Source organism: Peromyscus californicus, unplaced genomic scaffold (assembly GCF_007827085.1).
Source record: "Peromyscus californicus insignis strain IS unplaced genomic scaffold, ASM782708v3 Scaffold_11__1_contigs__length_118956290, whole genome shotgun sequence".
NCBI lineage: Eukaryota > Metazoa > Chordata > Mammalia > Rodentia > Cricetidae > Peromyscus > Peromyscus californicus.
The window spans coordinates 95,720,777-95,743,589 of NW_026294402.1; the positions used below are offsets into that span (position 1 = coordinate 95,720,777).

At 42.5% G+C, this 22,813-nt stretch overlaps 1 long non-coding RNA gene across 1 annotated transcript in view; it reads left to right on the top strand.

Annotated features, from left to right (window-relative positions):
• Positions 1-523: 523 nt before the first annotated feature.
• Positions 524-22,813, top strand: part of LOC128104725 (uncharacterized) — a 102,511-nt gene continuing 80,221 nt past the window's right edge. The window contains exons 1-2 of the long non-coding RNA XR_008216078.1: positions 524-749; positions 1,301-1,382. This is a non-coding gene — a long non-coding RNA (uncharacterized LOC128104725). The remainder of the gene's footprint in view (positions 750-1,300; positions 1,383-22,813) is intronic.

Consider the following 22,813-nt stretch of genomic DNA (forward strand, 5'->3'; position numbering starts at 1 on the left):
CTAGTAAAGTCTTGGTTTTTGAAGGAGAATTACAACTACTAATTTACTAAACTAGTATAATCTGTAAGAACAATCTATGGACTATGGTGATATTTTATTTGTATTAAAATGTTATTTGTATGTTAATAAATAAAGTTGCCCCGGGGTCAGAGCTATTAGCAAGCTATAGGAAAGCAGGGCAGTGGTGGCGTATGCTTATAATCCCAGCACTTGGAGGCAGAGCTAGGTAAGTCTCTGTGTGTTCACGGATACAGCCAGTATTGGATACACATGCCTTTAATCTCAATACCAATCATAGAAAACCTGGAGGCCTATACAGACAGGCTGTGATGAGGCGGTCATGTGGTTAGGTTTACAACCAATGAGAAGGCAGAACAGAAACTATATATAAAGACTTTAACACAGAAAGTAGCTCTGGTTCGGAGAGGTAGGACCACCGCAGGAGGAAGAGTAAGGTTTTAGCTCTTAGCTCTGACCTCTTGGCTTTCTTCTTTGCATTGGTTCTGTGTTTCTTATTTAATAAGAAGGTTGGTTACATCTACAATGGACAGTTGTCCTTATACCCATATGCAAATGCAGTCTTCACCTCTCATCAGGGAAACTTCTCTTTGCAACAGATGGAGACCATTACAGGAAAACACAACCAATTAAAATGCAGAATTGTGGAGCCCAGTCCCAGTGGATACATCTTCAGAACACCCTACCCCCACCTAAGGCTCAGGGAACACTGTCAAAGATGGGGCAGAAAGGTAAGAGCCAGAGGATCAAAGAGTTTGCTGTAAGATTGTGTCTCCTAGTAACATCAGAGACTACACTCAAAATCTCTCACCAACACCATTGCCCACACATGAGCTGAACAAGGATGACATCACTGAACACGTCAGACAGGATAGAGAAAAGCCCATGAGGCCTCAGTCCTACACAAAGAACTACAGGCAACTAAGGAAAGTTGGGAATGGGAGAGGTGGCCTTCTCCAGGGAAGAGCACACTGGTGTGCCAAACAATCAACCCTGAGAACATACATACAGGTAGCATTATATGGACAGAACACATTATGCATCTATGAATGCAATAACAGTTAGTGAAAAAAGAGGCCATGGATTTGAAGGAGAGTGGGGAGGAGTATCTGGAGAATTTGGAGGGAGGAAAGAGAAGGGAGAAATATTGTAAATGAGGTGTGGGTGTGATCACATAGCCTTAGCACTCAAAGGATGGGTTTGAGATTGTTTTCCCTGACATGCAGGAAGTCAGTTGTAGGCTTTGAGTAGAGGTACATCGTGTCCTGACTTTCTGTTCCAGAGGGGTCAGGCTGACTGCTGGCTGAAGAACCTACTTCAGGGAGTCAAGAGCAGAAGCAGAGAGACAAGTTTCATTTATTCAGGTATGAGAAAGTCGTGCCTGAACTAGATGGTTGCTGTGCATGTGATGGAAAGGATTGAGTTTAGAACCCTTTTTTTCTTTCTTTTTAATTTTTTTTTTGGTGTGTTATATATATGTGTGAAGATGTCCTCACCTCTGTGTCTATAGGGTGGGGGGTCCATGGGCACATACATGCAGCATTTCATCAGCTAGATAGAGGTCAATGTTGGGTATCTTTCACTATCACTCACTTTATTTAAAAAATAAAAGTTAAATTTATTTATTATTATTATTATTATTATTATTATTATTATATGTGTGCTCATGAACAAGGGCATACATGCATCCATGTATGTGGATATCAGAGGACAACTTCAAGAGGAGTTGGTTCTCTCCTTGTGGGTCCCAGGGATGGAACTCAGGTTGTCAGGCTTGGCAGTATGAACCTTTACCCACAGAGCCATCTTGCCTGTCCTCTGCCGTATATGATTTTTGTTGCAGGATCTCTCACTGAGTCTGGAGTTCACTGTTGCCTATACTGGCTGGCCAGCAAGCAAGCCCCTAGGATCTACCTGTTTTCACCTCCCCAGTGCAAGGATTAGAGGTGTTCACTGCTGCACTGCTCTAAGTGCTGCTAAGGACCCAGCTTGTGCATGCCTGTACCACAAACATTTTGCACATCAAGCCATATCCCTATCCCTAGAATTCTCTTGAAGGATCCCACAGGGTTTGCTGGAAACATGGTAGGCGTACAGTCTATATTTGCTGAGTGGTGGATACACAGGAATATTCTAGTTTGCACTCTGTCTTAGGTATTCTGACACTGAGAAGACTATCCTTAAGACTGATGAGAAAGACGTCACTACTGGAAAGTATCTATAACTTTTATATATTCATTTTTTAGCAGTTGGAATTCTAGATTATTTGTGATTCTCTTGTTGAATTTTCCTCAGTGCGGCCATCTCTGTATTGATGAAGTGGAGCTTCAAATGAAAAATTGAAGCCCAAACCAGAACAGGGAAGTCCCTTGATTTTTCCAATTGTCAACTCCATTTTGGACCATTAGAATTTATCTTAGCAAATAGAGAAATTTTTATTGTGAAAGTTCTAATGTTGATATTAGTATAATTGGCTAGGAACCCAGTTTAGGATCAGATTCATAGAGGTATTCTTTTTTTTTTTTTTGAGACAGGTTTTCTCTGTGTAGTTTTAGTGCCTATCCTGGAACTCACTCTGTAGACCAGGCTGGTCTTGAACTCACAGAGATCTGCCTGGCTCTGCCTCCCAAGTGCTGGGATTCAAGGCGTGTGCCACCACCCTGCCCAGCTGTCTTTTTCCAATTCTACTGGTATCAATAATGACTGGCCAGGACCAGAATGGAGCTAGCGAGATGCTGGTCAGGCAACGTTTATGGAAACACCAATATTTAGGTTCATGCAGCTGCTGGGGCAGCCCCAAGAGGGAGGGCTCTTCCTTAAATGTTGGTGCTCTGGGGTCCAGCTAGCCTTATCCTAGCACTTACCCTGATGTCTACCAAGAAATCTTTTAGTTTACTAACCAGGCAACTGTAGCATTAAGAGCAGGACCTCTTTCCCGTTTTTTGGCCATGCCTATGCAACAGACAGCTGCTTTAGGAGAAACCAAGTGGCAGGGAGAGGAGCCATTTTCTGGAAAGCTCTGTTAGCTTAGAAATTAAAATCAGTGGGAAAATGGGGATGAACATTATGGAGTTTTGCTTCATAATTAACTCAATGATCCATTGGAACGTCATTTATTGAGGGCTACCTGGACCTGTCAAGCCTATGCTTAACTTTTCCATCATGTTTCTAATTTCCTTGGGTCCAGCATTTGAAAAATGTGTCCATTCTTTTCTCTCTTCTTCTGTGCCTTTTCTATACATATTACAAAAATTAACAGAACAAATAAACTGCAGCGGTAAAGCCGGGCGGTGGTGGCGCACGCCTTTAATCCCAGCACTCGGGAGGCAGAGCCAGGCGGATCTCTGTGAGTTCGAGGCCAGCCTGGGCTACCAAGTGAGTCCCAGGAAAGGCGCAAAGCTACACAGAGAAACCCTGTCTCGAAAAACCAAAAAAAAAAAAAAACTGCAGCGGTAGAAACGTTTTGGACAATCAGGTAATGGCTTATTTTTAAGGCTGGGTTAACAATTTCCATTTTCAAAATGAGTTCAAATTGACTGAGTGATTTTAAATTAGCTCTTTAGTTTTTACCCTAAGCCACCGATAATGCCACTATTAATTTCAATTATTCAGAGGCAACATTAGTACATGTGGAACAAGAAGGACGAGAAAGACAGAAAGGAATAAATGACTTGCTGCAGGACAGAGTGACATTTTGACTGACACAGAGGCTTTTCTCCCCCTTTGACACACTCTGTGCTTTGACATTTCACTTGGCACAAACATTTCACAAATTCTTGACCTAATCTGATGTACTGTTGTTTAGCGATTGCTGACATGACATGTTTTAACCTCAAGCTTGCTAGATTCCAAATGTTACCTTTTCTTTTTCTTGTTCATCAAGGTTGGATAACCTCCAGAAACCAGTCCAAGCAAAGGCCCACAAACATGGGAGGTTAAGTGTGGTTGTTGTTTGCCAGAGTGGAAAAGGGGCAGTTTGAAATTGGAGTTGGGGCAGAGCAGTCAAAGTGTGTTTTTTTTGTTTTTTTTTTTTTTTTTTTTTTTTTTGTTTTTTTTTTTTTTTTTTTTTAGGATATTGTGGAATGAAAAGAAAACAGATCTGTAGGGAACCCTGCCATTTTGAAAGAGATAATAGCCCCAAGCATGAAATACTGAGAACAAATTTAATAAGGACTAAATAGAGCTTATACTGTTGCTTGAATAGTAAATGGAGCTAGAGGAGGCGCAGAGGTTGAGAGCACTTGCTACTCTTGAAGAAGACCCAGGTTTGTTCCCAGCACCGCATTGATTCACAACTACCTGGAACTCCAGTACCAGGGGCTCTGTTATCCTTTTCTGGCCTCTGCAGGCACTGGGCATGCAAATAGTATACATACATATATGCAGGCAAAAATACTCATACATATAAACAAATTTTTAAAAAAGTAATTTAGGGACAGAAAAGATTTAAATAGCAGAGAAATACATCATCTTCCTTAAAAAGGAAGAATGTATTGTGTAAAGATGTCACTTCTCAAATTACTTTGTATAACTTTGTCTCCAGGTCTCTGCCTGGTGGCATGGAAGGGGTCTCATTTCTATGAATATATATGCTTTGCTAGTTTATTCATTTTATTGACATCTACTTCCCAGGCTTTTATTCAAGAATAAGCTAGCTAACATTGCTCTGCTCTGATATTAAATAATGTATATGCTTGTGTGAGTCTATATATATGTGAGTATGCATGCACACATGTGTGATAAGGCCAGAGGACTTCAGAAATACTGTCCACCTCCTTTTACAGAGTCTCTAATAGACTAGGAGCTCACCAAGCTCATCAATTAGGTAAGACTGACTGGCCATAAAGCCCCAGGGTTCCTTCTGTCTCCACCTCCCTAGCATTGGGATTTCGAGAATGTGCTGTGGTGGTGCATACCTTTAATCCAGGCAGAGGTGGAGGCAGAGGCAGAGGCAGAGGCTGAGGCAGAGGGGCAGAGGCAGAGGGATGGAGACAGAGGGACAGAGGCAGAGGAGCAGAGGCAGAGGCAGAGACATCTCTGTGAATTTGAGGCCAGCCTGGTCTACTGAGCAAGTTTCAGGACATCCGGGACTACATAGAGAGACCCTGTCTAGAAAAAACAAACAAACAAACAAATAAACAAACAAAAAAAAGCAAGTGCTGCCACTCCTGGCATTCTTCCTGGGTTCTAGAATCAAACTCCGGTCCTTGTGCTTGCAAAGGCAAGTGTTTTAACAGCTGAGTTGTTTTCCCGTCCTTTTCTTTCTTCTTTCCTTTCCTTTTCTCTTCCTCCAACTCTTCCTCCTTCACCTTTGAAACAGTGTCACAAGTAGTCCATGCTCTCTTCAAACTCATTCCTTAGCCAAGGCTTCTCTTGAACTCTGGGTCCTCCCCTTTCCCACATTTCTGGGCTGGAATTATAGATATGTGCCACCACCCCTGACCTATGACCTGATTTTTATGGACTAGTAGTTAGAAATACTTTTGGTAGCAAGTATCAAACAACTCCACCCGTAGTGTTTAAATAGTAAGGACAACTGATCATCTCACAGCCGTAGTCCAGAGGTAGGCAGGTCCAGGTGTGACACTTTGACTCACCCAACATAATCATCAAGGACTTAAGCTTCTTCTATTTCCACTGTGCCATGGCATCAGAGCCGCCAATCACCTGGGAAAATTGCTTTTTGCCCTAGAGCTATCACCTTGATTCAAGTCCAAGGAACCATAACTCCAACCACAACATCCACACCTAACCACGTCCAAGGTAGGAAAGTGGGTCGGGAACAAAAGCACTTTCTTCTCACAAGGCTGCGTTTATCCAGCAATCCCTTTTTTTTTTTTTTTGGTTTTTCGAGACAGGGTTTCTCTGTGTAGCTTTGCGCCTTTCCTGGAACTCGCTTTGGAGACCAGGCTGGCCTCGAACTCACAGAGATCCTCCTGCCTCTGCCTCCCGAGTGCTGGGATTAAAGGCGTGCGCCACCACCGCCCGGCGCCAGCAATCCCTTTTTATTCCCCTTGACGCAGTTCCTCTCCGCTTCCTCCTTGTGCATCTTACTCACCAAAGCTGGATCACATTGCCCACCTCTAGACTAGTCACTTGTCCAGAGAGCTTCTGCCTCGACAGCTTTGTCCAAATGTGATGCATCCATGGGTTCTGGGAGTGTGGCTATCAGAATTAAACTATGGTTTTTGTTAGCTATGAAGAAAGGGACCTGGCAGTTGGAAAGGCAACCGGCAGCATCTGCACAAAGACAGAGAAAAAGTATGGGCACTGGAGAGAAACCCTCTACAGACCATGACTATGGTGTCTCTCTTTTGACCTGTAGGGCACAGGTCCTTTCTGGCTTAGGCGATTCTGTTGCTGGGTCAAAATACCTTGACAAAAACAACATAAAGGACAAAGGGTCTCTTCTGAGTCATAGTTCAAGAAGACACAGTCCATCCTAGTGGGAAAGTCAAGAGGACAGGAGTTTGAATCAATAAGGAAGCAGAGAGCATGAACCCTGTGTTCAGTTCACACCCCCTTTTTGATACAGTCCAGAATCACAGCCTAAAAATGGAGTTACCTATAGTAGGCAGGTCTTCCCATCTCACCTAATCAAGACAACCCTCCACAGGCATACCTAGGGACCTGTCTCCCTATGGATTCTATATTTTGCTAAATTGGCAATTAACATTAACTGTCACATTCTTCTTAGTGGTTGTTTGGAGTCCTTAGATATTAAAAGGCCTCATAAGTCAAGGCAGGCAGTGGCTTTCTCAGTGAAATTCCCTGTTGGCTGGACCCCACAGCAACATTGGTAACTAGTCGTGCAAAGATGATCACAAATGGAGATTTTGTAGCAGGTCCTACAAGTGGGCTCTCTCAACACCTGATCTTACCTTCCTTCTGCCGCTTTCATTGTCGAGGCTGGAAGCTAACCATCATCACAATGTATCACAATGAAGGACAGTTGTGTTTGTGACAATTTTGGGCAATGCCAGGTGAGCAGAAATTTGCTGGACCTTTGGGAAAAAACTCATCTAGGATCACCTGCCACTTAAGTTTAACACGGTCCTGTGAATTTTAGGAGAAGGCAGCATCCAGGTTTATATCCAGGAAATGAAAACAGCTAGAGTATGAATATTATTAGAGTGGATATTTTTATGGTAATTCTTTTTGTTTCTTCCAGTGCTTTTATGCTTTGACAAAACTTCCTCATTATGAAGTCTATTACACATTTATCTGGTTTTGCTTTTCTATTGAAAACCCTATGCAGGAAAGTATGATCATTAACAAATATCAGAGATGAGCAACAACTGGGAGTCTTTGCCTGAGCACTGGGCCAGAGGAACATGATGTTGGGGTAGGGGTGTGAGCCAGGGTTATTGGAGGATGAAGCCCCCTTATATTACAGGCTGGTGATGTATTGTTTCTGGATATCATCATCATCATCATCATCATCATCATCATCATCCTCACTTTGCCAGTAGGGCAATTCAGAAGGTAATCTGTCCAAGATTAAGTGAGATGTACTAGATAGAATTCAAATCCAAAGCCAGAACCTGTATACTCTTTTCTGTTATACTCAATAACCAGTCAGAGCCTAGATGAGAAAGGTTACCCTTTCAAATGAATTAGAAAGCATCAGAGGAAGGAGACATTAGAAATAGTGTTTCGAAAGATATGGAACAGTGGTTCTCAACCTGTGGGTCATGACTCCTTTGAGGTCTAACAACCCTTTCACAGGGGTCACCTAAGACCATCAGAAAGCACAGATCTTTACATTACAATTCATGAGAGTAGCAAAATTACAGTTAGGAAGTAGCAGCAAAAATAATTTTATGGTTGGGGGTCACCACAACATGAGGAACTGTGTTAAAAGGACACAGCATTAGGAAGATTGAGAACCACTATTGTGGAGGGAAGGAAGGAGATAAGGAGGAAAGAGTGAAATGAGAGCTATCTATAATGTATCGTTCAGATGGGTCTAGGGTAGCAGTTCTCTACCTGTGGGTTGCGACCCCTTTGGCAGTCTCACATCAGATATCCTGCATTTTTACATTATGATACATAACAGTAACAAAATTATGGTTATGAAGTAGCAATGAAGTAATTTATGGTTGGGGACCACCATAACATAAAGAGCTGTATTAAAGTGTCACAGCATTAGGAAGGTTGAGAACCACTGGCCTAGGGCTACTGGGGACTGGTGGGTTGGATGAATTGACTACCAATGTATATTTCCCCGGACCTGGGCTGAATTCATGGTCACACATAGTCAAGGCAGTATGTGGCAGGAAGTGCACAGACATTTATGTCCAACACATTTCCCTGAATTCCCTTACCTCCATGAGTAATCTAAACACATCCTCCATCAGACTGCAATTTCCTTTTCTCCAAAGGTACCAGGGGAAGACTCTTCCTCCAGTTTTCAGATTCCGGCTACATTGCATTCCCAGAAAACAACTGTGTACTCCCAGAGCCATGGTTAAATGCATAGCCATGGCAATGGAATCTGTTAGTTCACAGCAAGCACTCCAAAGCACAATTCTATTGTGATTGGATCTCCCTAAATCCCACTGTTAAATAATCCATGTTAATTTTCTTAGATCAATATAGCAAAAGATTGTATAACTGCACCCACAGTCACCCAAAGAATGATATTTCTATAGGTTCTCTGTGTTCAAAGAGAAGTGGCCATTGTGTATTGGCAAAGAGAAAACAAACAGTTCCACTCACTATGTATAATTTCTGTCTGTATTATTCACATGACTGAACAATGAGATCTGTAATAGAGCAGTTTTACTTAGAACTAACATTGCTCAATTTATGGCCACCAAATCACTTACTCAACACAGTTATAACTGCAAATAATTCAAACTGATTAAACTTTAAGATATAAAAATTCAGCTTATTAAAGACTTCCAAGCAGAGTGAAATTTAGCAAAGCTTATTTGTGAGCATAGATCAGATAGCACATGGAAACAGGCTTACATTATTTGCAAAGAAATTCTTAACACATGTAATATGTTAATAAAATACCAGTTTATCATATCAATCGATAGACAACTGAACATTGTCACAATCATTTTTATAAGTAAAAATGACAGATATGAGATTTTATATTATATTTTGCTCTTTATAGTAACTAAGGATAGTTCATTAAAAATGACTGTTCTTTTCCTAGTTGAATTTATTTGACCATTTGGCAGAAACTCTGGATGATTGCTTTAAGGTATATAAAAGCTATACTTTTTCTAAAAATTTAAAATTTACAAACATTCTGATATCCATTTTTTTTAAACAAGCAAAGAAACAGACAAAAGTAATCACAAGACACTGGCGTGATTATATTTAAAGAGAGTGAGTGGGTAGAAAAACATATCCTTGCCTCAGATAGTGCTTAAATATTTATTGATTCATATTTATATAGGAGACTTAAACAGATACCAAAGCAGTCCCTGATACAAAGTAGATACTTAGGAAATGGTTATCATACTTCACCAAGCACAGATACACTGTTTAAAAATTATAGTATTTTAAACATTAAGAAAGTCTTTCCAAATGCTGTGTAGTATGTGTTTGTGGGAAGGGGTGGGGCACAAAGTCATTTCACACATCTGTTTTATCTGCTGCACTACATGGCAATCTTTTCAGTTACGCTCTTCAACTTCTGCATCTGGGAATGTAAAACTCAAATATTACTGAAGGGTCCCATCCTTCTCCCAGGGAAGCCATATTTTTAACTTCCTATTTTTAGAAAGAAGGTCTGTTGGATTGGATGCACGTGTACATTTGACTATTTTTTCCCCAAGACTTTTTATAAAAATTCTTTCCTTCTACACCCCCAGACTTGAAAGACCAATTTTTGCTTTCAACATTTGGTTTATTTTACTGCTTCTTAACAGTGTTACTGGGTCATAACATCTTGGTTTCCAACATGCATCTTAAATCTCTCTCAAATCCATATAATTTTGTCTCATTCATCCCTCCAAATGCTTAGTGAATCCAACCATTATATTAATAATTGCATATTTATGCTCTTAGACTTGAGAGGCACTTTCTTTATCAGCCACATTAGCCTAATAAGCATTTTTATTTGTGGACATAGAAGGCATCACTCGACAGGCAGTGTCCTTAGGGATGACCAGAGATCCCTGATAGGCCTTTTAGGTGGCTGGGGTAAGGGTGGGACACAATGAGTAGGGCCCAGTATATTGAGGAGTCAGCCATACAGATTTACACTATTTGACTGAGTAGAATTTATTCAAAAGTGTGTGTGTGTGTGTGTGTGTGTGTGTGTGTGTGTGTGTGAGTGTGTGTGTATGTGTGTCCTCACCAGAGGACTTATATTAAAGAATACTTGGCATCTGCCTCCTCACCTGACAACATTAGAGTAAGTGCTAGAAACTGCAAGTGATGTGAAATTTGCTTTGCCCTAGCCTCATGCAATGGATTGTTTTCCTAGTGCATCCGTTTTGCTTCCTTGTTCTTTCTCAAATACACCACTTTTATATGGGTATTCATCTTCCCATCTCTTGCCCACAGCCTACTCCTCCAAGGGACTGATAACCTCTGTTTTCCAGAGCTGAGCCTCATGAGTCCAATGGGATACTGTCATGGATTGGGTAATGGACGGTCACGTGGCCCAACAAGACCCAGTGAAATGTAAAGGGAGGGCTACTGCAACTTCTCCATGGGAGGGACTTAAATTTAAAAGAGCAGGCGCGTGCTTGCTTGGCAGCCCATAGACTAGAAGAGCAGGCAGTTGCTGACAGTTCTTCCTTTACAGCTGCAGGCGTACAAAGATGTGAGGCCAGGACATCCAAACGTGTTGCTTCCAGTTTAGGGAGGAAACCAAGGAGCAGAGACAAACAGTGCTGGCGAGCAGAGCAGGTGAACACATCCTAACCAATTTAAGAGTCCAGAGAGGAAAGCAGAGACTCCTCACCAGAGGGTAGCTAGGAGAGGAGAGGGATCTTCCCACGGCACTGCAGGGTGACCTGCATCTGCCATCAGCTCTCTACACTAAGCCACTTTCCTGGAGCTTGGCCAGCGGCTGTCAGCCCTGGCAGGAGCCAGGTTGTCCCCACCCAGTGAGGCAGAGGTGAGTCACTGAGGCTGGTGACCAACTCCCTTCTGGAGAACCCCAGTAGCCTGATGCAGGGAACAGGGGTGTATTGCCAGAACACGCAGGCAAGCAAGACGTGGCTCGTGCCCACCAGGATATATCAGGGCTGCTGATCAATGCTCACCCTATAGATTTGAGAGAGAGAGAGAGAGAGAGAGAGAGAGAGAGAGAGAGAGAGAGAGAGAGAGAGAGAGAGAGAGAGACCAGAGAAAGTCTTTATTGACTCTGGAGGCCCAGACGAAAGAAGACAAGGAAGGTAAAGAGAAGAGGTGGGCAAGGGCCCTTGTCAACACGCCACACTCCGTTTCCAATGCTACCATTTGTAAATAATAATGAGGAATGGAAATGGAAACATCGGCTACACCCTCTGTTAGGTAGCAGGCTTCTGATTTCTAGATTGTGGCGTTTGATACCAGCACTTCTGGCGGATTTACCCTGGCTTTGCAGTCAATCTGGGAAGACCAGTTTGGCAGGAAAACACCTACCTAATTGAAAGGTTCCACCCCAAAATGTGAAGAGCTGGGGAGAAACTGATCTAACAAACAATCAAGTCAGGTATCAAGGAGGGCATCGGAGAAATATGGAAACAGGGATTTTCTGATGGAAGCCTGGGTTAGAAGGAGAGTGTTCGGCCTTTTTTGACTCTATACGGTGTGGTGCTGAATCCGGGTAGCAAAAACACAGTCCCACAGAGATGGGGTTTGATGGGAACTAATGACTGGTTGGGGCCTGAGACAACATAAACCAGGCGGTGGTGGCGAACGCCTTTAATCCCAGCACTCGGAAGGCAGAGCCAGGTGGATCTTTGTGAGTTGCTACACAGAGAAACCCTGTCTCGAAAACAAAAACAAAAACAAAAAAATAAGTGTCAGGAAGGCTAAAGCTCAGAATGAGCTGGAGCTTGTGGGACATGAGAGGCTAAAGAAAAGTAAAAGATTATTTTTTTCTGTCTACATTTGGAACAAGAGCTGGAAGGTGTGGGTCTGCAGCGTGGGAAAATTAGTGCGATATTTGCAAATGATAAACACTGTCCTTGTATTGCTTCAGTCTCTCCCAACAAGAATGCTTTTCAGACTCCATAGACCCCAACACACAGAAGAAAAGGCTCTGAACACTTATCTGCTAGGGATGTGTTTGCTGAACAATTGTTGTTAATCAATTTGATTAACAAGCAACCTCACAGAATAGTGAGGAGGTAAAAGATCTTTACACATGGGGATTTGAGTCCTTATTTTAGGAAGATTTCCCCTCTTCCTCTTCCTCCCTTCTTCCCCCCTTCCCTCCCTCGGTCTCTCTCTTCCTCTCTCTCTCCTGTGTCTATGTACACGTGTGCCAAGGCGTGCATGTGACGGTCAGAGGGCATTTTGTACCAGTTCTCTTCCACCTTGTGGTGCTGGGATTTGAACTCAGGTTGTCAGGCTTGGTGTCAAGCACCTCGTCAGCTGCCCTGCATTTCACTGGCCTGGCAGATTCCTCCTTGTGGGCTATTCTCTCCTAGAACTCCAGGAGTGTTTTGGTAAGCTTAATGGGCTGCCCTTGCAGCCATACTGATTTCCCATTCTCAGAAGTAGATGCTTGGAACAGCAAAGACAGAAGGGTGATCTGGTCCTGGGTGCAGGGGAGGGAGCCAGGCCACTCTGTCTAGCTGACACCTGTTCTCCTCAGGTGACTCTATCACTAATCCCTTAAGATAGCAGTTTGCTCCTGAGACATTTTGGGTTTCTAGTAAAACAGGCTTCTCACTGTTTTGTTTGTTTGTTTGTTATTGTTGTTTTGCAACAACTAGTCAGAGCATGAAATTTGGGGAAATAATTTGGAAAGCCTAAAGAATAATAATAATAATTAAAAGCCAACTTTGACCCAATTTCTTAGAAACAGCCTGTTAGCATTTCCTTTTCCGATGTTTACTATAGATTTGGAACAGAAGGTTTATTATAAATTTAGACTATGGAAAGGCTCTTCAGGAATACAACAACTGCTTATAATTCTGCCACCACTGAGATTTGTTTTTTTTTTCCGTCCAGTCTTTCTTTTGTACACACACACACACACACACACACACACACACACACACACACACACACACACACACACACATTCATATGCACAGACACATTTGTAATAAAATGTGAATCCCATTGGAAATGTATTTATGTTCTAGTCTTTACACTCCATATTATATCACGGACATTTCCCCATCATCAAATGCCATTTGGAGGAATGTTCATAATTGACTCTGTTAGTCTGTCACATTTGGCCATGACCTTACTGTTGGAATTTGGCTTGTTTCCAGCTTTTCGCCACTTGAAAATAATGCCTTGTAGATATCTTTGTATGAAAAATCTCCACTTAGGCTAAATTTCTAAAGGTCAAGTTATGAGGTTAAGGAGACATGTGGTTTTAAGGTTTTTGATTTATATTGCTGGGCCCACCCCACACCCCCTGTGGGCAACTGGGTGGCTATTTCTTGTTAACATCTATAATGATTTTTAATTTCTCTCTGATGCTTCAAGACCTCTGTCTTGCTTTGTGCAATCTCATCACACCATTGTAATCTTGTGTATCTTCTACTCTTCCTCCCTGATTCCTCACTCCCCACCCCCATCCCCAGAGCACCAGAGTTTGGGCTATTTGAAATGTTGCTATATTTCTCTAATGACTTTTACTACTTTGAGGCTGATCTTTTGCTGTTGCTTTGAGGGACTTAAAAAAGTTTGTTTCTCATCCCTGTGACCAAGTACCCAACAAAAATCAGCTTAAGAAAGTGTACAGTCTGCCCTGGTGGAGAAGGCAGGGCGGCAGGGGTGTGAGCTGGCTAGTCTCCTCCAAGAAGCAGAGAGCAGACAGGAAGTGGAGCCAGGCTCCCAAATCTCCAGGCCTGCCCCGAGTGACCTATTTCCTCCATTGAGGCTTCTACTTCCTAAAGGTTCCACGACCTTCCAGAACCATCTCCCAGCTGGGGACCAAGTAGGAACATTTCACATTCCAACCACAACAGGCGATATGGATTCTCCTCCACTTCAATGGGGGCAGAGGGATGGGTAGGTGTGTGTGGGGTGTTGGGGTGACTCCTATTTGTCCCCTGGACTTGACTCAGACCTTGTTCCTTCTTCAAAGCTTGCTCTGACACCCCAGCTTGGCTTCAGAGCCTTTCCTGTTTGCTGTTCCTTGCATAGTCCTTCCCTGTCAAGGATTTACCACACGATACTGTGCTGGAAGCTGTCTCCTCTTCAGGTGTGGTTCCTGGAAGGTAGGGATATGTCTTCTTTTCACATTATCCTTGGTGCCTAGAACAGCACTTGTCAGCTATGGATTCTCAACAGATATAAAATAAATGTTTTATTTAATTTTTAAAGACATTTGTGTGTGTGTGTGTGTGTGTGTGTGTGTGTGTGTGTGTGTGTGTGTATGTGTGCGCATGTGCACTCACCTGTGTGTGGATGTTAATGTGAGTTTCATGTGGAGGTCAGAATAATTCTCTTCCTCTACCATATGGGTTCAAGCTCTGGTTGCCAAGCCTGGCAGCAAGTGCCTTTACTTAAAGTTTCATCTATTCCATATTTTCCAAGTCTATCCTACATTTTCTGGTTATGTAAATATTTTGAATAAAATCCAGAATTTGGGGCACAAAAACAAACCCAAACAAACCCAAACAAGCAAACACACGGAAACAAAGAAGGGAAGGAGGTGGGAAAAAGAGAAAAGACAACTAGACGAGAGTACAAGCAGCATGCGTGCTCGACAGTCCTGTGTGGCTGTGCAGTCTACAGGCTGCTTCTGTGCACTCTACGTCATGGCCGTGCTCTCGGCCCCTCCGGGAAAGGGCAGATGCTCACACCATATGCAGAGACAGCGCCCTTGCAATTGTTGGCCTATAATTACTAGTGTTCACTGATGGATCCCCACTGCCTAGCACTGTGCTCAATACACTCGAGCTAGTCAGTAAATATTTATGAACTCAGAAGACAAAGCGTCTTATTATCTCCATCTTACAGGAGAGGAAATGAAGCTTAGAGAGTTGACATTTCAATCTGGGGAACTGGATTCCAAATTTGAATGCCTCCCCCTCCCCACTACATGTGAGCTAATGTAGTGGACTTTTCTCTCCCATGAGAAAAATCTAGAAGTGGAAGAAAAATGGAAGCGTAATGGAGAAGGAGGGGAGAGGGCAGAAGGAGGTCATGGGGATGGAGAGAGCCAAGAGAAGCAGTCTGAAGTTGACATCTTGGTGAAGAGAAGATGAACAGGCACTGCATTCACTTAGGATGTGATGTTTTACCATATCACCAAGCTTAGCAAATCAGGCTTCCCTTATGAACTGCTGCATATGCGTATGCAAGCGAACACAGGAACTCAATAGTTCCCCATCCCCTGTAGTTTTCTATCTTCTTAGGTAAATGAATGAATATGTTGCTATCGGTTTGGACATATTGAGTGGCAGTGGGAGGAGCAGTTTACCAGAGAATCCATGGACAGGATTGGGCTGGCTCCTCTTGGCTTCATACAGCACAAGATGGGGGAGGGGAGGTTGGGTGGCGTTCTGTAGATAGAGAGATGTGCCTTCTGGAACATATGTGCCTATGGTAGCATTGCTGAACTGTTGGGAGGCAGCGGAGTGTAGAGGTTAAGTATAGACTGAGAGCTGAGCCTGGTGGTGCAGGCTTGCCATCTCAGCTGCGTGGGAGGCAGAGGCAGAAAGACGATAAATTCAAGACTTAGCTGGGCTATGGGATGAGTTGAAAGATAGTGTGGACAACTTAGTGAGACTCTGTTTTTAAATATAAAGCAAAGGGGGAGCTGGAGTTGTAGGTCAGTGGTAAAGTGATTGCTTATTATATGTAGGGCTCTCAGTTTAAACCTGTGCCTGAGCATACACACACACACACACACACACACACACACACACACACACACACACACACACACAAAGTACAAGCTGTTAAGTTGACTGCCTTGCCTGGAATCCTGTCAGTCATTTCCTGTTGGGGCGTGGGGAAGTCACTTAACCTGTCTGTGATCTTGCTTCCTCACTTGTTAAGCGGGACTAGGAAAAGCAACCCCTCCCTGCCTTACAAGGAAGGTCATGCCTGTAGTTTTATCTCTTAAGCAATGAGCATAGAGCCACCCCCCCACCCGCCCCCTTACAATTCCCTCAGCATGTTGCATTGGGCATTGTTCTTTGGAGAAACACAACCAATAGGATGTGTGTAAAGGGGTTTCATTGGACTGGCTTACATAATAGAAGCTGGATAATCCAACAGTGGCCATCTGCACGCTGGAGCATAGAGGGCCAGGTTCTCTCTCAAGGAAGCAGGATGCCTCAGCAGCCCCAATCTAGTACTGAAAGCCTGGAAGTTCTCTGGAAGGTTACTTCTATGGAGTCTGTGTTGAAAGCATGAAGAAACTAGAATCTTCTAGTGGATGGCATCAGTAGCAGATGCAGGCATGAGCGTAGTGCCTTCCTCCTACTTATTTTTCTATCAGGGCAGCCTGTAGGTGGATTTTTCTTTGGGCCTCTAGATAAAAAAACCACAGAGACTTATTGTTAATTATGAAAGCTTGGCCTACAGCTTAGGCTTGTCCCATTATTATTAATTATGAAAGCATGGCCTATAGCTTAGGCTTGTCCCATTAGCTCTCATAATTTAAATTGACCCATTTTTATTCATTTATGTGTCGCCATAGTGGGTTTTTACCTCTCCTCCTGCATGTCTTGCTCCCTCTGCATCCTGCTGGCAAATTCCTTTTTTTTTCCCATGAGATCTCTCTGTCCTCAGACGTCCCACCTAACCTCTTCCTGTCTATCTATTGGCCATTCAGCTCTTTATTAAACTAATCATAGTGACACATCTTCACACAGTGTAAAGGAACATTCCACAACAGCAGCCAGTCCATCAGTAGGGGCCATGAATATTTAGGATGTTCCCCTCCCCGCTTTGCTGCATGTCAGTCCTCTCTGGAAATCCCCTATGGACACATAGGTGCATTTCATTATCTAGACATCTCTTAAACAAGTCAAATTGACAATCAAGACCAACTGTTGTACATGCTTAGACTCTGGGAAGTGCTGCAAAGTCTAGGCCATACCTCAATGTGTCCTGCTTTCAGTCAGAGTCTTTGGGAAAGTAAGCGGGGTTCTTCAGGATCCACTGACAACCAACTCTTTAGGATTCTACTACTCCTACCTCAGCCAGGCTGCAGTGCTCCTCTGACATTCTCTCCCTCACTGTGCATTGATATCAATTATAATATGGAAATGGGCAGAGGGTTAGAGTTTAAACTACTATGAGCATCCCAAGAGTTAGGCTGAAAAAGTGGACAATCAGGGTTCAATATTTTCTTTCTTTCTTTTTCTTTCTTTCTTTCTTTCTTTTTTTTTTTTTTTGGTTTTTCGAGACAGGGTTTCTCTGTGTAGCTTTAGAGCCTGTCCTGGAACTCACTCTGTAGCCCAGGCTGGCCTCGAACTCACAGAGATCCACCTGGCTCTGCCTCCTGAGTGCTGGGATTAAAGGTGTGCACCATCACTGCCTGGTTTAAAGACCAATATTTTCTTAATGGTCCAGACCAGTACTGACATTTGCTCACTCCTCTCTCTGTCTCTGTCTCTCTGTCTCTGTCTCTGTCTGTCTCTCTCTTTTTCTCTCTCTCTGTCACTCATTGTAATGCTTTTGGTTTGGCCAGGTATTCCTCAGTCTGCTGGCATTTATGTTGCTTGATGGAGCACAGAGATGTCTCTGTTCCAAATGACTTGGCTCAGCAGACACTTCACTGGTGCCTTTTTTCAGTGTCAGTGGGACACATGGTCCTCTGCAACTCCTCTCTTATGCTAGCTCCCCACTGTGTGTTGGATACTATCTGGGCCCTTCCCCAGTCTTATTGGGCCTCACACTGCTGTCCACTGACCCACTGCATCCTCCAATCCAGCCCAGAACATTAAGCTTCAGCCATAGGAACCCGAATGATTCCTGATAATTATTATACATGCGTTTTCCCCCATAGCCTGTGTTCATCCTGTCTGTCCTTACCCGCCCACCTGATTAAGATGTCCTAATTAAGACAGTCCAGTCACCATAAACATTTGAAAACTTAGTATGACCTACTTATGCTTAGTCAGATTCTCCTCTAAGTTTTTCCATACCACACGCACCAACCAAATATCTATTCTATATATATCGTGTCCTAATTTACATACTGTGTTTTTTCCTCACTAGATTATACCTTCCTGACAATAGAATTTGTATCTTATCCACATTTATTGATACACAGTAGGCTCTTGCAGTATCTGTTGAATTAATTTCTACCAACTATGTAAAAACCAATAAGAATGTGAGAAATTTGTGAAACACCATTAGGAAGACAGGACCAGAAAAGAGAAACAAGTATATTTTATAGAAATCACAACAAGTGTAATTAATGAAACTAACAACCTAATGGATGTTCTAAACATCAAATTAGTCAGCAGATAAGAGAAAAATCAATGAACTCAATACCAGCACAGAGAATACATAGAAAACATGAAAGAGAACTTAAGATACATACAGAGAGTAATAGAGAGGAGGAAAAAGAGATATCCAAAGGCTAAAACAGAAGATAAGTTGTAGAAAAATAATATTTGAAGATGTAATGGCTGAGAATTTTCTGGTGTTGATGAAAGACAGGAGCCCTTTGATTTAGGAAGCACAAGGTGAACAGAATAGACAAAAAGGGAAATTTATTCCTAGATGCACAACAATGCAAAATGCTAAAGAGAAGACAGTATCATAAAAGCAACTGTCATAGTTAGGGTTCCTATTGCTATACAGAGACACCATGACCATGTCAACTCTTATAAATTTAATTGTGGTAGCTTGCTTACAGTTCAGAGGTTTAGGCCATTATCTTCATGTGCTATGGAAAAATCTTTGTACACTGTAAATATGTATTGCTCTCATTATTAGTAAAAATGTTACAGACTCTTGCTATTGTCCTTAGTTGTTCCCCAGAGGTAGAAGGTAAGTCCCTATTGCTGAAGATACCATGCACTTCAGACACAGGGTCCAGAGATTCCTGAGCTGGAACTGACCTGAATGTCTCTTCCCTGAGTACTAGCTTTCATGGTACCAGAAGGTACCATGCAAGCTTCCAAAGGAGGGAAGGAACCAACAGTCCTACCCAGCTAAGATGCCTATAAACCACAACAGTAACCATTATGGCATGAGAACCATTAAGGATGCAGTAGTGGCTTGCATACCTTGGCTGTAACCAACAGCTCTCTGATTGAACTTAAGACTCTCAACAGGAGGGAAATCCAGCTTGGTGCTGGAAACCTAGCCAACTATCCAGGGCTAATGACGTCATGGATGAAAACCCACAACTTCAACTTTACTAAACCAGCATAAGCCCTAACTACATTACAAATACTTGTCCTTATACTCACAGATAAGTGAGTAGTCTCCACCCTTTGTCAAGGAAACTTCTCTTTGCAGCAGATGACGACCATAACAGAAAACTACAACCAATCAAAATGTAGTGTTGTGGATCCCAGTCCCACTGGATATATCTGCAAAAACTCTGTATCCAAAGCTCAAGGAACATTTTGGAAGAGGAGATGGAAAGACTATAAGAGTCAGAGGATCAGGGAATTTGTTGTGAGACTGTGTCTCCTAGAAATGTTAGAAGCTATACCCATACAGCCTCACCAACATGACTACCTAAGCATGAGCTAAACAATAACAACAACCATAAACATGCTTCATGGACAGGGGAAAGCCCATGAGATCTCAATTCTACACAAAGAACTAAAGAATACTGACAGTGGGAGAAATAGTCTTCCCCAGGGAAGAGTACACCAGTTGATTATCCAACACCAAATGGTCAGCCCTGAAAATATTATACAGACTGAACAGGTCATATATATACACACATATACACATACACATATATTGTTACACTATACATAGTGTAACAGTAATTAATGAAAAAAGAGACCATTAATTTGAAAGAGAGCAAGGAGGGGTATATGGGAGGGTTTGGAGGGAGGAAAGAGAAGGTGGAACTGATGTAATTATAATCTCAAAAATAAAAGAAATAATTGAAAAAAATAAAAGCATGCTAGAAAACATCCTAACCAAAGTAGATTTAAGAAAACTATACCAATACAGGGACACTGTAATGCTAAAAAACTTCACTGGGAAGAAATTGTTTCTAAACTTAAAAGCATCTAATAACATAGCTTCAAATGATATAAATAACACATTTACAGAATTGTGAAAACATGATCACTACAGATACTATAGATATTAATGGTATTTCATTGATGGATTACATATTAATGCTTTACTAAATAATGTAGCACATCTTAACAACAGAACTAATAAACTTAATCTAACCTACATAAAAACTGACCTTATGAGCTCGTAACTCCTAAGTACTCAAACTGATAGGATCTTCTATAATGATATGTGCAAAAGCTTTTGTATATTTGAGGATTTAAGAAGCATACTTGTGCATGCTCATGAATGATAGAAGAAATCATAAGGAAGACAGAAACTACAGGATCTGAATAGTAATATAAACACAATATATTGTAAATGATTTAAGGATTGGCTACCTAGAAGGCACAAAGGGGCCCGCTTCTACCCGAGATTTTTCAATACTGATAGTAATTAGAATGAACTTTTTCTGGGTAGAACTGCCTTGCATGCCTGGAATGGCCATGCCGTAATGTGGATCACAGATGCAATTTCCATGTTGGGTGTAATGAGCAGCAAGTGTGCTCTTGTCTATGTTTTATTAGAATGAATAGTCCAGCAGTCAGTCTGCTAGAGAGCAAAGGAATATTTCAGGGTATTGGACTTCGTACCATTTTGAAATCTCACTCTAATTGTTCTTCTGGTAAGCCATACTTTGGCTAAGAGAAAGGAAGGCCCGCCTAGCACTAACATGAAGCAGGATGAAGTAATGGAATATAGACCTGAGATCTTGGGGTTCAGAAGCCGAAAATAGTGTGGGCGTGACTTTGTCTCTACACCAAAATTGTTCCTCATCTGAGTTCACAGTTGCAAGGGGAAAGCAGATTATAATATCCACATTGAAGGACTCCTCTTTTCTCAGGCAGTTTGGAGTGTGAACTAGAAACTGTACCCCTCCAGTATGTTTGTTATGTGGCAGACAGGACTGTCAATGGGCTGTGGCCATAATTTAACCCATTTCTCTGAAGTATGAGTAATATAGGAGCCAATGTTGGCTGTTATGAGAAGATCTCACTTCCTTCTATTATGAAAAGGAGAGTCTTGTAGCTACTTGTCCCCAAGCATACTTTTCTTCCCACAGTCTAGAGCACCCAGTGTCTTCTGGTGAAGACAGCCTTGTGTCCAAATCTCTGATTTTCCTTATAAGCCACGATTCCCATGGAGTTTGTGAAACACTGTCCCAGCCAATGTTCTTAGAACTAAGTGTGAATGTTGAGTTGTCTTTGCCTAGAACATTTCCTGTTACTCAATCCCAACTTCCTGATCTCCTAGAAGACACAGATGGGTCTAATCAAGTTCCCAGAACAGCACCCCAAGAAACACAAGAGAGCAGTGGCTCTGTTAGATCAGTGATCCCTAACATTTAATTTAACAAGCATCCATCTAGGAGGGTACATTGCAACACTTTCCTGGACCTTTTGCCCAGAGATTATAGATTTGCATTTGGGATGAACTCCCAGGTGGTGCAATACTGATCTGAGATCCTCACTGTGAAATTTTTGTAGAAAAAAATGGAGGAGAAGCAGAGGCTGGGGAGGAGACAATGAACAATGGGAACCACAAGGGGGACCCTTTTATATTTCGGGGTGAGAGGTGGGTGATGCTATAAAAACCCCAGTTGTCACTCCCTGCCATTTAGAGACTGTCTGGTCTTTGTGTGCTTTGCTTCTTGCTCTTCTCTACACAACGAGGCTCAGAAACTAGAGGCTGAGGGTGTGAGAAAGATGGAGAGGTGAAGGTGGGTGGGGGAGAAGGAGGAAGGATGAGAGACTCAGGGTCTGGTGATGTGAAAGTTTTCCAGGCTACGTGGATGAAAGGTGTGGGAGAGGCTGTGGGGCAGGAGGGAAGTGATGGGAGAAAAAAGAGAATTTCTTATCTGAGTGCCACGGCCCTCAGGATGCATGACCCGAGGCGGCCCAGAGGTGTTTTGACAGGTGTAAGAAAGAACTCAGAGGCTCTTTTGAAATTAGTTTTTTGGATGCTGGATGGCATGTTTTTAGGGTGTGACACTGCTCTGAGACTCTGGTCTTAGGCTTCACTTTGGTATGTGAGGGACAAGAGGACTCAGATGTGGCTCCTGAATGTGGAGACTCTAGAGGGTGGACCTAAAGGCAGAGACAAACATGAGGGCCTTGTTAAAGATCCTCCTTGTATTGGGGTTGTCTGTCACCCCAGACCTGGGCTGTCCAACTGCCGCATGCAGTCAATTAAAATTAATGAAAAATGAAATAAAATTAGAAATCTGGTCCCTTAGTTTCACTTTCCACATTCCACTGTTCAATAACCTACTGTACTCCCAATTTTATGTCAGCTTGACACAGGTTAGAGTCATCTGAGAGGGGAGAACCTCAATTGAGAAAATGCCTTCATGAGATCGGGCTGTAAGCAAGCCTATAGAGTATTTTCTTAAGTAGTGATTGATTTGAGTGGGCCCAGCCTATTGTGGGTGGGG